At 42.3% G+C, this 6,000-nt stretch overlaps 1 pseudogene across 1 annotated transcript in view; it reads left to right on the top strand.

The window, feature by feature from the left end:
* The first annotated feature begins 3,085 nt into the window (after positions 1-3,085).
* Positions 3,086-6,000, top strand: part of LOC309861909 (glyceraldehyde-3-phosphate dehydrogenase-like) — a 29,479-nt pseudogene continuing 26,564 nt past the window's right edge. Inside the window, exons 1-2 of the transcript in view lie at positions 3,086-3,107; positions 3,200-3,368. The product of the transcript in view is annotated as a glyceraldehyde-3-phosphate dehydrogenase-like (transcript). The remainder of the gene's footprint in view (positions 3,108-3,199; positions 3,369-6,000) is intronic.

Raw genomic sequence — 6,000 nt, 5'->3', positions numbered from 1 at the left:
CACTGTGGTAGCCTTTTTCCTGCTCATATCTTCTTAGTTCTTCATACTCCTATTCAAAATCTGAGTATTCCAAGTATTGTTTTCAGATCCACAGTGCAATAGCAGACAGAATAAAAGGCTAAAGCTGAATTCTCAAATTTGATTTCCAAGGACACAATGGCAAGGAAAGGGACAAGTAGGCTCCTTGTCAACTGTCCAGCAGTGCAGAAAAAGACGATCTGTTCCTATGTAGATTGGCAGAATTTAGATGCAATGAAAGCATAGAAATATTCTTAAAGATCCACGTTCTTTTTAAAGTTGGTCTCACTGAGATAAGTCAAGCTTATTTTTCTCTATTCAAGTGGACAATGTGTTAGAATGCTTCAGTTCAATACTCTCTAATTTACCTTTTTTTTTTTCTCACTTAGAAAATAACATGGGGCTTCTTTTGGGAAGACCTGGCTTTGGTTCATGACTCTGTCATTTACTAATAGTTGGGCTGTGGGGAAGCAGCTTGCCCTTGTTGAACCCCAATTTTGGTATCTGTGAAACCGTGAGAACCAGATGCCAACTGCAGGGAGGAGGCAGTATTAAAAGGCTGGACCTGGGAAGTAGTAGGAGGCAGGCGCCGAACGTTAGCCCTCTGTCATAGTCCCAGCATCTAACCACACCTCCCAGCAGCCTTTCAGTCCTTCCCCCATTCCTACCTAGTATACATTTCAAAGCCTCCAAAAATAAATGAAGTGGCGCAAAAGATAAGAAGTTAAGGATTTCAGCAAATCATCTTATTTTCTCATTATCTTCTGCACTGTAAGGAACTGTGAGCATGTGGAAAAGAGAAAGAAGAAACTTCTTTTGGAGATTGTCATACCCCCTCCCTCTATATATTCTGGAATGTTTTTGACAAATGATCACCTGAAAGGTAAACAAATGGCAAATAGCAAGGAGGAGTGGGACACTTTGGTGGTACTTAGGGGCTGAAGGGTTAGCAACAGATGTTTATTCAGCCTTACATATATTCATATTTTACATCCGTTTCTCGATAACTCTATGCATTTTTTAAAAGGAGCATTTAAATTTGCTACAGATGTTTCATGAAAACCATTATTAGAGTAAAGAGAAAATGCATTTGGAAGCAATCGTGCAAAGGTTTAATTTTTATTTCTAAGGGAAAATGTGTGCATGCAGTAAAAGTAATAAAGGAAAGCTGAATTTCCCTTGAGGTACACTCGGCTGAATAAAATCTGCTACATTATCCTTCAATCAGCCACTTAAAAATTTTAATTGTGTAGACTCTTAATCACAAGGAAAGTAACCTTTGCGTGAGCTTTCCTTTGTGGAGGGGAGTTAGGGAGGGCTACCCCCTTTTCTCAGCTCCTTTGGAGGAATCCTGTCTTATTGCAACATTTCTGTGCCTCTCCTATGCTCCTCCAGGCTCTAAGCACTGACTTTCAGGCTCATTATGTTGTATTGCCTAGGAAAAAAGCAGAGCGGTAATGAACAGGGTTTGAACAAGCAGGTACTTGGTTACTGTAAAATGCCTCTCAGCTAACCCCACTCCAAATCCCTACAGTGTGTGTAGATGGGTCCCAGATCACTTGCTGTTCAACAGTCCCTGACTCAGCAAACCGAACACTGTGCAGGTCCCTCTCTGTGGCTCATGCCTCCCTCTTTCTTTTCAGCGTTGTATGCCATTTTGGAAGTGCACTGCAAATGCATAGGAGACGTAGATCTCCTGATTTTCTTTTTACACATTCAGTGGCAATCAAGGGAGCTATATAGTGTGATAACGTTAGAAGATGATGATTTTATGACTCTTAAAATTTGACTTTCCACATATCCCATAAAGGAACTTGCACTTAATTGAGATTCATGGGGTTTTCTGGGTATAGGATGAATTGGGAACCGTGAATTCTGTGAGATTCAATGAAGACACACACTTCTATCGTCCAAGGGAAGCAAGGGGCAAAGCAAATTACCCAGATCATCCAAGCAAAACATCTCTTAGAACCATTTGGCTTAGCCTCGGTACTCTGTGCCATTCGTCTCCCGCTCTGGCTCTCCTGGGTGAATTCTGATGCTGAGAGGCTGTGCCTTTTAGTGTCTCTGCCTATATTTCTTGGAGAGTCCCTAGGCGCCAGCCGTATTAGAACAGGGTCATGTCTTTTGTCTTGAGTCATCCAAAGCCGAAGGGAAATGTGAACCACAAAGCACAGGGACATCTTGTGGCAGTTTTTGCTTATTTTTAAGAAACCGTTTTACTGAGGTCTTATAGGCCTACAATAAACTACCGACATTCTAGTGTCACAATTTGATGTTTCGATACGTGAATATACCTGTGAAACCACCACTACAATCAAGACAATGAACACATTCAGGGAACATCACTTTCAAAATTTTCTTTGTGTCCTTGGCAGTCCTCCTCCTGTTGATGAGCAGCCCTCGATCTGTTTTTCGTCAGTATACATTAGTCGTAATTTCCTAAACTTTTATAGAAACAGAATTATGTTTTATGCACCCTTTTTTTTTTGTTTGTCTCCGTTCCACTCACATATTTAGTTGGATGTGTGCATGTTGTTTATAACACCCGTCATTCCTAACCTTTTACCACCGAAGAGTGTTCCTTTGTATGTATAGATCACAGCAGGATACACGTTCTCCTGTTGATGGGCATTTGGATGATTTCCAGTTTTTCGCGATGTCCAATAAAGATACTGTGAACACGGGAACACTTGGCTTTGCCACCTTCTCCAAAACAACTCCGGGAACACACTTCAGAGAGCTCTGCCTCCTCCTTGTCTCTTTCCCGTTTTTGCAAAATAGGGAAAATTATTGTTACCTATCTCCCAAGACTATTGTGAGGACTGCCTGGGATAAGGCATTATAGAGTGCTACCTAGAGTTCCTGGCTTAATCGTTCTCAGTTTTTTAAACGTTGTTATCATTATTACTCTTGCTTACTTGTAACGTTTCCTACGCTTTTCCTCCATTTGCATCAGCTTCCACTCGCTCCGTGCCAAGCGGTCCCACTTCAAGCACACAACACACTGAAGCTGGGCTGTGTGACTCACAGTCATTGTGACAGTCTGGGAAGAGTCACATCGGAAATGGGTCTTCTCCTAAATCCGGGCAAGAAATTATTGGCAGAATCATCCCCAGCGTCTGAATTCAGCAATTAATTTCATCAGCTGTGAAAAATGTGAGAATTATCTCGTCCTTAGAATCCACCCCAATGAAGCAACTGTTAATAAATCGAGAGAGAACATCAGCCGCTGTGCCAAGAGAGGCCCAGCTGTGTGTTGACAGGAGCCTTGGCAAGGACCGGGAGTGCTGGTTCGGGGTGGTGTGCCGTTCGTTCACGGCGTTCCCACCGCTGGCAGCCGGGCTGTCGTGAGCATTGCTGACAGGCAGTAATCTAATCTGCTATCCCATTTATTCTATTTTTCTCTTCAGCTTCCTTTTGGTTTAGCGTTTTGGCACTTATATGCAAGACATTGCATTCCATCTTGTTAACTTTTTTTGCCTTGGAATAGTTAAAATTGCGAATCTTCACAGTGAGTTTGGCTTGTCTCTTTGCCCGTGGGATCGCTATCTCGGGCAATAAGTGCGTAGCACTCCCCTCTCCCCACCCCCTCACCAAGTCCAGAGACGCCATTAGCCTCCTGTATGTGTGGGGGGTAACTGACATGAAAGTCAGTTTCCCTGGATGTCTAGGACAGCATTGGCACCTTCTAAGGGCTTATTTGGAAAAGAAGGCATATGCCAAACTTCCTAGTGTTTTCTTGGCATCTAGTTCTTGTCTGAGGCCTAAGAGAAAATATTCTGAACAAATGCCCAATGGGCTTTTCATAAAAAATATTCTCCTTCTGACATACTGTTTGTTTAGTCTCAGACTGCCCCCCACCCCACCCCAGAGGATGAATGCTACAAAGGTAGTAAATCTGGCTCTTTCATTTACTGCTGTATCCCTAGTACCTGGAACAATTCCTTCTAAGACCTCAATAAATATTTGTTGAATGAATTAGTGAAATCACTCAGTAAATGTTTTGAGTCTTAAGAACTAGTATTATGCTGAAACCTGGAAGTATCAGCTAACTCTAAAGACTAATTCCTTGTCCTGATAAAGCCGATATTTCAGTTGGGGCACGAGACACAGTAAGTGAAAAGTAATTGCAGATTGGGATTATAAATTACGATGAACCATTATGAAGGGCTATTTGATTAAATGATGAAAAATTACCTGGAGGGGATGGCAAAGCCAACTCAGGGAGATCTAAGTGATGAAAATAAACTAGCCACATGGAAAAGGAAAGGTCGATCATTCAGATAGTACAAAATTGTGTTGCGGGGGGAGGGCTTGGAATATCTGAGGAAAGAGAGAAGACTGATAGAACTCCACGCAAGCAAGGAGGGAAAGCAATGAAGTTGGAGAGGTGTAGGCGAACCACTTTATGAGACCCTGTGGACCCTGGTACGATAAATTGCAACAGTAAGCCAGGCCGCTGGAGGGTTTTGAGCCAGAGTGACATCTGATTTATAGTTGCAAAGATCTTTCTGAAAGCTACGTACAAATCGTATTGGAAAGGATTGAGTAGAAACAGGGGAGCCAGTTAGAAATTTCCAGAGTCCGGGGCCTTTGCTAAAGTGGTGCTGTTGGAGATGGAGAGAAGCAGATTGATTGGAAATACACCGGAAGGAAGTACTGACTCAGTCTGGTGATAAATTCAGTGCATGAAGGGGATGTGTTGAAATTGAATGAAGAATGATTTCTAAGTTTCTGTAGGTACTTTTAGGTAAATGGTAGAGCCATTCAGTGACTAAGGGGGGGGGGGGGTACCATTCATTGAGATGGTAATGACTCCATATATATGGTTCTCCAAGAAACCATATATATGGAGAGCGAGGGTAGTGGGAGGGGAAGGAGAGATTGATTTTAAGGAACGGGTTCATTTAACTATGGAGGCTGAGAAGTACCAAGTTCCAGAGTCAGCCTGCCAGAGACGGAGGAGAGCTGATGGTGTAAAAGTTCTAGTCTAAGGGCAAAAGACTGATGTCCCAGCTCAAATATCCAGCAAGAGTAGTTCCTTCTTACTGCGTCTTTCTGTTATTCGGATCTCCAATTGATTTGGACAAGCCCCACCCCCATTAGGGGGAGAGCCTCCTTTATTTAGTCTATCAATTCACAGGTTAATCTCATCCAGAAATACTCTCACAGAAGCACTCAGAATAATGTTTGACCAAATGTCTGGGCACCTTATTGCCCAGTCAAGCTGACATATAAAATTAGCCATCATCAGAGCTCATATAGGTTGACGGGTGCTGATACCCCTCAAAGTGGGGTGGGAGAAGGGAGTGATACATGCATTTATCAGATCAAAACCAATCCCCCCCACCACGAAAAAACAGAAAAAAATAAAAGAAACAAACAAAAATATAATCATCATAGAGGGACAGATTGTATGTGGACATTCCTAGCTTTGTTTTTATACATATTCAGCTTGAGGGGTCTGGAATCCACAAGTATGGAGATTTTAAATTACATGTTTGGTATATGAGTCAAGAGATTGGAGGTGAGGTCTGAGCTGTAGACATAAATTTGGCAATGTGGTGGTGATGGTTAGTTTGCCTACCTAATGGCAATCTTCCTTCTATCTTATGAATACAGTTCTTACTTGTTTGGTGGTGGAAACAGGTCCCGCTGTGAAAACTATACTACCCACTTTCCCTTGCACAGAGGGTGGTCACATGGCAGGTCTGGCCAATAAAATGTATGTGGCAATTGTTGCGAGGCAGTTAGATGAAAACTATTTAAAAGAGCAGCAGATTCATTTGCCTTTTATTCTTTGCCTTTTCCTTCCTTCCTGATTGAAATACCAACCCAGCTCACTTTTGATAATAAGGTGGCAAGTACCTGTTAAAGAAGGCTGAACAAAATGATTGAGTGAGACTGCACTGTAATTACTGTATCAACCCAGGACTACGTATCCTCAGGAGAGAAGTCAAACCTCTCATGTGTTTAAGC

The sequence above is a fragment of the Mustela nivalis genome (genome assembly GCF_964662115.1).
Source record: "Mustela nivalis genome assembly, chromosome: 3".
In the NCBI taxonomy this organism is placed as follows: Eukaryota; Metazoa; Chordata; class Mammalia; order Carnivora; family Mustelidae; genus Mustela; species Mustela nivalis.
Note: the sequence above shows the minus strand (reverse complement) of the source record. Positions and strands in the feature narration are given on the sequence as shown.